The sequence below is a fragment of the Apodemus sylvaticus genome, chromosome 14 (genome assembly GCF_947179515.1).
Source record: "Apodemus sylvaticus chromosome 14, mApoSyl1.1, whole genome shotgun sequence".
Lineage (NCBI taxonomy): Eukaryota > Metazoa > Chordata > Mammalia > Rodentia > Muridae > Apodemus > Apodemus sylvaticus.
In genome coordinates, this window is record NC_067485.1 from 61730443 (window position 1) to 61741827 (window position 11385).

Consider the following 11385-nt stretch of genomic DNA (forward strand, 5'->3'; position numbering starts at 1 on the left):
CATATCTGCAACCACATGGTGAATCATAAAATAAGTGTAAAATCTTACAGCCACATCAAAGAGACACTAAAGTTGACACACCAGTTACTGCTCAGTCACATAAAGCTCAACAGTAAGGAGGTAGTGAGCTTAGGCAACTTTGGCTTATAGTATATATTCAAATAGACTCTCAAACACCTCATAAAGTATTTAAGACTCCCATACAAGCAAGTTCTCTACTTCTACCATCTGTTTTTACTTCACGGACTTAACTGACTCAGTAAACACTGAATCAGAATCTAAAGACATAAAATGAAAAAGACCCATTCTCTTTGTCCCACCATGATGAGAAAGAGAAACAATGTAACAGAGTAATGTTGCAGCAGGAGGCTGTGTGCTTTGTAGTGGAAGCAGAGGAGTAACTACCTAGGGCTAAAAGGACCCTGGCAAGCCCTTAGAGTTGTTTAAGAGCCATCAGAAAGGGAAAGCTGTAACAGACCCTGTTGTCACCTTTTTGTTTTTTTTTTTTTCCAACAAATGTTCCCAACAGGTTAACTGCTAGTCAAGTAGCATATGGAAAACCTAATGGTAATTTTTCTTTATGGTCATATCCATTGTTGTCGCCTTTTATCCAGAAGTCAAGAGAGGAAGAAAAGGAAGGGGAAGGGTGGGGAATTTTTTTCAGTCAAGAGTCATTTGGGTGAAATGCTAGAGAGTCTTGAGAAAGTACACACAGCATGTACAAAGACGTGATCTCTTTCCCTCCCCTCCCCCTCTCTCTGTCTCTGTCTGTCTGTCTCTCTCCGTGTATGTGTGTGTGTATTTATGTCTCTGTGTGTGTTTATGTCTGTATGTGTGTGCCTATACGTGTCTATTAAATTGACAGTGGAACCCTACCTGCAGAACATGTAGAAGTTTCCTGAAGAACCTTGCTAGAGTTCTCCAGCTTCCTATCTTGCCTTCTCCAACATTCCTGGCTCCCAATGAGTTTCCTCCAAGAACAATTAGTTACTAAATTCTCTTGTATTTAAACTCAAATAAATATCGACTTGGAGTTGAACCCACAAGCTCTTGATTTTGGCAAATGGTCTACAAAACAGAAAAGCAAAACATAAAAACAACTGCACTGATTCTGAATGGTGAAACAAACATGGGTAAGTGGTAACTCCATAGTAAGATAGCCATTGTTTTGGGGGCATAAGCAATACATTAGTACAAATTTAAAGTTCTGCAGAAGTTTCCATACTGATTTCCATAATGGCTGGATTAATTTACATTCCCACCAATAGCAGTTATTCAGGTTTTAGACCTCCTGACTTCTCGCCTTTACCTTTGGATGTCCCCACCTCTGTTCTCTGAGGCCACATACCAAAGCAAATGGGTGCAAGCTACATTCACCCCAACCAGTTCTCTCCCTTGGCTGATTTGATCATAGCAGAGGCAATTGTATAGTCTTAAAGGCCATTATGATTTGATCTAAATGGGTAATAATACAGTCTTCTGGAAATACTTGGTGAAGAACAATGAAAAACTTGGCACATGGAGTTTATTCTTGTTCTATTTAATTAAATACTATTAACAGCTATAGATGCCATCAAGGGAGGGTGACCTGTACACCTCATATTTTAAAAAGTAGAAGCAGCAGCAAACCTGTGCCTTCACAGTAGACACAGAAGTTTAAAGTTCTGACGAAATAAAACCCAGCAGGTCCTGATATTTGTGATGAATATTAATTTGGCCTAAATTATTTGTTAAAAGAGTCACAGAAAAGTGCCCATGAATTACGTTCAAAATTGATAGCTACTATGTTAAAGGTAAACTGCAAACCAATTACCTTAAACCTATACATTAATATTCAGTTTCATATCTACTTGCTGTCTCTTCCAAACAGTTTATTGAACCACTCCACAGGGAGTTAAATAGTTCCCTAAGAGGTGCATAAACCAGGCAAGCAGGAGTGGGCGGGTCACTATGAAGTTCCTATAGGTTCAGAGAACTCAGGGCTAGGAGTAGCATAGAGGAATAATTATGTTCCTCTTTCCACCTTCCTCTCTCAAACTGTAGAGAAGCAAATTTCTTCTCCAGGTTTCTCTTCTTCTCTGGGCCTGGTACTGTCTGTACCTGGTCTTTGCTACTTGGTGGGTTCTTCTTTTTCTTTTTCTTTATACTTTATCCCCCTAGTTTCACTCCCTATCACTAGATAGGAGAGAAAGGATAGAGGGGGATGTGTGTGTGTGTGTGTGTGTGTGTGTGTGCATGTATATACATACAAAAATGTGTATATATATACATATACATACATATAGACATATATAAATTCCAGAATTCTCACTACAACTGTTAGTACAGTGTCAGCCACTGTTTGCCCTTGCCCTTCCAAGGGAGGATAGCCTACAAACTATCTCTTCCTCAATGGTGAGGCTCCCCTGAGAGTTCTTCTCACGAGACAGGAAAGGGAAGAGACGTCCTCCAATGGCAGCTCTAGACTGTCATAGACAACCAGATCAAAGATTGGAGTCTAGATCTTGGCCCTCTGATAAGACTCACCTAGTGAGTAGCTATCCTGTGATACCTGCCCTTCGTATTTCCTCAAGGTGGTCATAACCCTTTTCTTACTGGGATAGCTCACTGACCTTGCTCTCTTTACTCACCTTGTTGTAGAAAGGACAGTCATTGTTTCCCTCTGTTGAGGCATGGCATAAGCTGGACCATGTTTTCCAGAAGGCAACTGCTTCTCCTTTGTCCTTCTGGGCTCAGATTTGCTGAGGACTTTGCTGTGTTTCTTGTTGCCTACACAAAGCTCATCTGTTTGGGTCCCCAAGCCTCTTGTCTTCATTTCTCTTTGAAGCTATAACAAATTACCATTAACCTGCTATTCTTCAACAACACAAACGTGTAGCTAGTCTTCTTCTTTTATTTTGTGTTGCTGTGACAAAAATACTTGAGCAACTTAAGGGAGGGACGATGTATTTGGAATCCTGGCTTTTATAAGGTTCAATCTATGATCACTAGGAATCATCGTGTATATAAGGAGAACATCACAGGACCAGAGGTGTGGAAAAGGAGGTTGTTTACCTCATTGCACAGGAAGAAGAAGGAGGAGGAGGAGAAGGAGAAGAGGAGGGGGGAGGAAAAGGAGGAAGAAGCAGATGAGGAGGAGGAAGAGGAGAGACAGAAAAAGAAGCCGGATGGTGGTGGTGCACACCTTTAATCCCAGCACTTGGGAGGCAGAGACAGGTGCATTTCTGAGTTCGAGGCCAGCTTGGTCTACAGAGTGAGTTCCAAGACAGCCAGGGCTACACAGAGAAACCCTGTCTCAAAAAACAAACAAACAAACAAAACAAAACAAACAAAAAAGAAACAGATAGAAATAGACAGAGACAGAGGCTGAGACAGAGCCTAGGGAAATTAAAATTCCAAAACCCTAACTGAAGTGACCTCCCTCCACCAGGTAGACCAATCTGCTAATATTTCCAGAGTTCCTGAACTAGCACCACCAGCTAAGAACCCTGGAGTTTGTAAAAAACAAAAACATTTCTAATTCAAACCACAGCAGTTCTGATGGTTAGAAGTCTCCCTGGCTGGGTTGCGTTCCTTCTAAAGATTCAAAGGAAAATCTACGGTCTTGCCCTTTCTGTCTTTCGCTGTGCTTCACGTCCCTTGGCTCATGGTTTTGGGTCATCTGAACTTGATTTCCATCCTCTGTCATGGTTTTCTTGCTTCTCTGGGATCTTGGATTTTTGGTGGGCCCAAATGGGTACTCAAGGCTAATCTTTCCACTTCATAATCCTTAGTCTCATATACAAAGTTCTTTTGCTCCTGCAAGGTAAATTTCCATCTTTGGGAGTTAAGCTATGAACATCTGCAGGAACATTCCTCTGCTTTTGTGCTTGCCTCCTAGAACAAGCTTGCCAGTCTCGGGTCTCATTTACATTCAAGCAAGTGGTTAGGGTTAGACCCAAATGTCTGCTTTCTCCTCCTCTCTCTGTAGTCACATTGAGCTGTGAGGCTCAGACTTAGGTGAAGAGCAGAAGTAGATTCCTACCTAGGATGGAGAATAAAGCCCATGTCTTAATGTAGATGTGACAAAACTCTGCAGTGAAGATTATACCAAACACAAAATCACTGTATTTTCTATCTTACAAACAATTCTGCTCAGTTGGTTTGCTTTATTTGTCAGACAGAAGGAAAAGAGAAAGGCAAAGGGAAAGGTCTCATATTGAGACCCTTGTTCTCACTACATTAGATATGTGGCAAACCACTTAGAGAATATTTTGTGATGAAATATGTTATGAGTCATCTGATTCTGAATTCAGATCGTGATTAAACATTTTTCCAAGTCAAGGCACATCTGTATAAATCTACATTTGAGCCAAAGATTAACACAACTTGAACTGTCTACAAAATAATGAATATTCCAAAAATACTTTCACCTCTTCACACCAAAACACAGTCAAATCTCAACTCCTGGTTTTTCTCAACTCTCCATCAGCACAGGGCCAGAAGCTCTACAATGCTGATCAGTGACCCTCCATATTTGTTCATTCAGTTAACAAGTGTGTTCTGTATTGCTCAATCCACCACATGTCCACAGCCAATGCAGTCCTCATTAGCCATAAAGAACTGTCTTCATGACATTCATAACTGGATATTTAAATCAATATGAGATGCAGAAATGTCTTCCGTGACAACAAAGCAACTGTGTTAAAGAACAAAATCCTTGCCAGTGCAGAAGCTTCATCATCTGTTCCACTGAGGACAGCAGTATTTGACTAGAGCATGCCAGACGATTAATGGAAAATTTTTAGATCATGTGGCGCTAAGCTTGGTGTTTCATTGGACTGAATTGTGAAGCAGCTCAGGGATTCCATGGCCTAGAAATGGTTCATCTTGCAGATGGTAACAGAAGGCCCCGGCCCACTCCTGCTATGCTCCTTGCTTAAGTCTTCCTCCAGCTCAGTCATTCATCCTCTTATTCTACATCTATCATGGACCCAGCAGTGGAGGTGGGGATGGCAGCAACACACTGAGAGTCAGTAAATCTGCAAAGATAGCTCCTGGCTAAAGACAACAGTATAGCACCTATCGCCTTGAGTACATTATTTTACCTATGATTCTTACTTTAGGTATTAAGCAGGGATAACGGTGGCAGGTAAGGCATAATATAGACACAATACAGGCACAGTAAACATGTACAATAAATGCCATCTACATGTAAATAATAATAATACAGCTTCTCCAAAAAATGAGTATTTGAGCTGGAATTTGAAAGATGGCAAGTGTTAGTCTATTTGTAAAGAAGAAGATGTACTTTTATTTGGTGTTGGGGGTTGGGATGGGGAACTTGTTTTCAAATCCAAAGCCCTGTACATGGTAAGCGTATGGCGTACTACTGAGCTATCCCTTAGCAGGAGCTGTCTTACTCTCTGTGGATTTCCTCTACTAATACTACAGTTAGATGCCTGGGAGTATAGTCGAGGTATTACACCATTGCAGCTATGGAGGTCAAAACATCTGAGCAGAAGACACAGACACTCCAACCTAAAGCTTGGCACTCTTCACGAGCTCAGGAAAGGGCCACCACATCTTCCAAAAACCCAAGTTATCTAGAGGGAACCTCACTCTGTCCTCTTCTCTTGTGTAGGCAGAGACCAGTTCCTCTTAGCATTCTCATTGATGTTGTACAGGTTGACATCTTGTCCATTGCAACTCCAGAACAAATCTCTGCTCTACACCATTGCTCAAGCCTGTCCTACCTCCTGCAGGCTCCTGCACTGACTCCTCCCTTCTGCCTCTTTATTCCATCCCTGCTGGGCAGCAAGAGCTGTCCTCTTTACATATATATCATTTCACATCTCTTCATGCATAAAAACAAACTTTTCACATTGCCCTTGGGACCATTCCTTACCAATCCACTAGAGGCACATTATTACTCTTACATTTTGATTCTATCTTCTCCTCACTTGATGTTCTCTGGTTAGAGTGACCAGCTACTGCAGGTGCTGAGCACCTGCCTGCCCTGGCCTTTGTGGCATGACCTGCCTGAAACTTTCCTTTCACTCTTTCCATGTAGGAGGGCTCACCCTAAGGAAGAAGGATAAACAAGGAGAAACACAGGGTTGTGTTCTGGCTGTGCACCTCATGCTGCATGACTGGGATGTCATCTGCCATTTCTGAATCTTGATGTGCTGCCTGTAAAATTGTGGGGACCTTCTCATCACATCCTTACTTTTCTATTGCCAATGTCGTGTTTCTTCCTAGATTCTTTTAAGAATCTAGGATCAATGTCTAAGCCTAAAAACATTTTTACATAATTTTATTTCCTTACAGCTTTCTCCTGACTCTGTTTTGAGTCTGATCAACAGCAACAAAATAAAATCAATAAAGCACATAAAAAAGGTTACATAGTGACATCTCCTTCTTTAAAGAAAACTTGAAACAAAAATGTGAGTGGGAAATTCATACAAAGTAATCTAGAAGTGGAAAAGCAGTGGTCTGAAGAAAGCCATGCAGACCTTTAGCAAGGCATCTAGCCCAGCCATTGACTCTTCCTGTCATTTGATTTATCCCTGTCCTCAGAGCTCCACTCGTGGGATTACCCCCTCTTTCCACAGCCTGACCTTTGAGTATACCATTCCCACCACCAAAACACACTACCAGATCTCTTGCAGAACTAAGAGACTCCTTATGATACAAATTATAGTTGTAATAAAACAAGTAAATTTGCAATTATTCTATTGTAATTGTCTGTCTTTTTTCTGTTATGTTGAGAGAACAAGAATTTTCTTACTGTAAACATTTCAGTAATAAATGTATTTCTTCCTACACAGTAGATGGTCAGTAAAACATTTTGAATAAATTTATGTATAAGACAAACCAGGTCAAACACACCCTTTACATACCCTGCACCAGTAATGGGCCCGAGTCTATGTGGTCAGGAGTCCTATGTTTCCTCTAGAAAGTATTTGGGGCCCTCTTATTTCATGATGCCATCAAGGTAGTGAAATACTTCCACCTGACTTCTCTCCAATTCCCCCTATAATGGTGCTGTCCCTAAACTGAATGGGAAAGTAGTGTTTAGAATAAACAATAGAAGGAGAGAACGCACCATCACCCTGATACTCCAGTGTTGCAGAACCCTTTCCTGGGCATGACATGGCTGTGGCCATGAAATCATGGCAGATGTGATTACCCCTGAGATTGTCATGGGATTACATATATTACCACTCTCTCATAGATGAAAGGAGTGTCTTCAGATTTTCACCTCTTGCCCCTCAAGCCCACCCCCAGCAGCAGCAAGCAATCCTGCCCTGCTATTCACTCGCCTGGGCCGCTGCATAAGTATAAAGGAGGCAGAAGTTTAGCTGAAGGGACACCTCCACTTACGTAGCTTTAAGGAGAGCATCCTCTGCCTCTGTGAGGTGTGGTGTATATATAGGGACACAGCTGGGTCTGAGACACCCATGCTCCAGTAAGTCCTTACTCATGCTCTCTTCAGTAACCCCAATCAAATGCCTAGCTTTATCAAACTGCACTTCTTTATCCTTCTCACCCTATGTCAAGAGTGGACATTCTGTCTTGCTAGGGACTTAGGGAATGTCTAGGAGTAAAGATAGTTGTTCACATGTCTCCAGGAAGAGTAACGCAACACCAAGGCAGAAAATAAATTTAAAGATCAATACCCTTTGTGACTATGATCACAGAAACCCTCAACAAATATTAGCAAATTGGATCCAGCAATATACATAAAGGACTGCAAATGTAAACTGAGTCTGAGTGTAATTTATTTTGAGAATGAAAGTTTGATTTAACATCAGAAAATCAATTAATATAACAACTATATTAATAAAATCAGAAACAAAACCCAGACCACCATTTCAATAAACACAGAAGAGCACTTCAGAACAAACCCCATCACTGTTTCATAACAAAACTACTAAACAAACCAGAATGACAAAAGGTCCATCCTCAACAGCTAATATTATGCTCATGGCAAAGACCCAGTTCTTTGTTCCCTAGAATCAGGAGCAAGACAGAATGTCCACTCTTGACATCTGTTGGCTACAGCACAGTTCTGGTTGAAGCAAACAGGCAAAAGAAAGAAATAAAGGAAGGAAGGAGGGAAGAAGGGAGGGAGGGAGAAGAAAGAAAGAACAGAGGAAGTGGTATTTCAGGTTAGAAAGAAGTAAAACTATTTCAAGGTGGAATTGATATTATCCTGCACAGGGAAAACATTAAGATCTACAAAACGTTATTGAAAGTAATAAAATTGTTTAACACATTTGCAAGGTATAAGACCAAGACACATAAAACAATTATATGTCTGTATATTAGTGTTGGACAACTCAAAAGCAAAATTGAAAAATAATTTAATTTAAAAACAATGTCATAAAGTATGTAAAGTATGTTAAACAAAATGCAAGATTTATATGCTCAATATTACTTAACAATGTGTAAAAAATTAAAGAGCATCTTAGAGAATGGAATGTAATCTTATGTGCAGGTCAGAAGAACTCTTATTGTTAAAATGGCCCAATGGGCTTTTTTTTTTTTTAAACAAAATAACACACAAAGTTGACAGGTTGGAAGGTGGGGGATGGATCTGGGAATTAAGCAGAGAGGCTGTAGGTGAATATGAAAGAAACGCATTGTAAGAGACTCTCAAAGAGTTAATAAAATTGGGAGAAAAGGAAAAAATGTAAACAGGATAGATAAAATACACTATTTCACCATGTCCCAAAATGCAATTTTCTGAAGGCAGACAAAATTGGCTTTCATATCTTTGTGCAGTCACTAGCCTTTTCTGGGTATTTCTGTAAAGTTTCTAAAATATTTCATATCTTTGTGCAGTCACTAGCCTTTTCTGGGTATTTCTGTAAAGTTTTTAAAATACTGCCTGTCTTCTTATCCAGAGATATTGGTGTAGTTCTTGACTCCCCTTCAATGTTTTGGTATGATCTCTCCCATCCTACACAGAAAAATAACATGACTCTCAAAATTAATCTTCAAGTTCAACACGCAAAAACCTCTGCTATTTTTGCCAGGAAACCACGAATCGATCCTGAAATGTACACTCAAAACAGATTACAGAGCTAAATGAAGAAAGAGCTAAAATTACAAAAGTTATAGAAGAAAACATGGAAGAAAACCTAACCATATTGGATTTCTTGCACATGCTACAGAAGTAAAAATAGATAAACTGTACCTCATCAAAAATGTCAAAATTTCAGAGTTTCAAATTAAACTATCAGCAAAGGCAAGCCACAGGAAAGGCTTATACATGCGATGAGATATTTGTATGGAGAAGAACACAACTCAAAAATAAAGTGGCTACCCAACTGAAAACTGAACAATAATAAACAACTCCCCAAAGACTTATGCAAATATCCAACAGACATAAAAAGATGTTTCACATTACTGGCCATTGGTAAAATAGATTAAAAGCACATGTTACCACTTCACACCCTTTAGAATACTTATGATTTAAAAAACAAAACAAAACAAAAACACTATTGGTGGGGCTGTGGAGAAAATGAACCCTTAACACTTGGTTCAGAAATCAATTTGGCAGCTCCTCACAACACAGAATGCAGATCCCATATTACCCAAACTTGGCTGACTATCTACTCAGAGAACTGAAAATGTGTAGGCACATAAAGACTTGCATATGAATCTGCATTGTAACGTTATTGATTGCAGACACAACTGGAAAAAAAAAACACAGTACATTGACTGACCAATGGATAAATAAGTTCTGTTATGTACATACAAAAGGCTACCACTTGGTAATAAAAGTACAGTCATGCATGCTGTCCTGTAAATGAGCCTTGGGTGCATATATGAGACTCCAGTCATGAGCGATGTCTTGAATAGGTTCGTTTATACACGCAAAATGGGATTGCCAGGGACTAGAGAGCTGCAAGATAAGGAATATCAATTGGCTGCTCCTTGGTGACTGGCAGCAAATGGTGGGAGGAGTTGGAATGTGATTGTCAGACAACCTTATGGACACATCTTAATAACTAAAGTCGGTTCTTCACATGGATGGAGTTTATACTGTGAATCAAATTCCTAGTGAACCCTTAAAAAGAAAAGGGAAGGAAAGGGGGACACTATGCTCACATACTTTGTCACCAACTTGCTGCCCTCCGTGACCTCAGTTTCCACAACAGACCCAGAGACCTTGCCCCCTTGCCCACCCAACACAGACCAAGCCAAGGTGTGTCCTATGGTGAAAAGATCAGAGCCATCTTATTTGGTCTAGATATTCTCCCTGAAACACATGCTTTCACACACACACACACACACACACGGAGAGAGAGAGAGAGAGAGACAGAGACAGAGAGAGACAGAGAGAGACAGAGACAGAGAGAGACAGAGAGAGACAGAGAGAGACAGAGAGAGACAGAGACAGAGAGACAGAGAGACAGAGACAGAGAGAGAGACAGAGGTAGAGAGACAGAGAGGCAGAGGCAGAGAAACAGCATATACAGACCTCTCTCTCTCTCTCTCTCTCTCTCTCTCTCTCACTCTCAAAGCTCAGCCATTCAAATTTTCACCTGCTAAACTATCCATAGATCAGCAGATCCAGAGCCACAGGTCACATATAAGACTCAACACAGGCCTTTTTGTACATTTTCATATTGTTCCCTAGCAAAGAATAGTAGTTACTTTTATAAAGACCGAATTATAGAAAATTAAAGAAAAACGGTGTGACAGAAGCCAATGTAAACTGCAATGTCTAAAGAGCTTACTTCCTCTCCTCTGGCCCTGTGCAGAACAAGCCTGTTGACCTGCTGATCCATCTCCGGAATAAGCTCAAGTGAAAGACACAGGCCAGGAGACCAGGGGACCAGGGGATCCAGGGGACCAGGGGACCAGGGGACCAGGGGGACCAGGGGACCAGGGGACCAGGGGACCAGGGGGACCAGGGGACCAGGGGACTAGGGGACCAGGGGACCAGGGGGACCAGGGGACAGGGGACTAGGGGGACCAGGGGACCAGGGGACCAGGGGACAGGGGACTAGGGGGACCAGGGGACCAGGGGACCAGGGGACAGGGGACTAGGGGGACCAGGGGACCAGGGGACAGGGGACTAGGGGGACCAGGGGACCAGGGGACCAGGGGACCAGGGGACCAGGGGGACCAGGGGACCAGGGGGACTAGGGGACCAGGGGGACCAGGGGATCAGGGGACAGGGGACTAGGGGGACCAGGGGATCAGGGGACAGGGGACTAGGGGGACCAGGGGACCAGGGGACCAGGGGACAGGGGACTAGGGGGACCAGGGGACCAGGGGACCAGGGAACCAGGGGGACCAGGGGACCAGGGGACCAGGGGACCAGGGGACCAGGGGACCAGGGGACCAGGGGGAAGTCCCACCCTCCCTTTTAAATCACCATTAACA

General features: G+C 42.0%; 1 non-coding gene across 1 annotated transcript; it reads right to left on the reverse strand.

Moving 5' to 3' along the window:
- Nucleotides 1-514: 514 nt before the first annotated feature.
- Nucleotides 515-593, reverse strand: LOC127665360 (small nucleolar RNA SNORA32). Its single transcript, XR_007973402.1, has one exon. It is a non-coding gene; the product is annotated as a small nucleolar RNA SNORA32 (small nucleolar RNA).
- Between the last annotated feature and the right edge of the window lie 10792 nt (nucleotides 594-11385).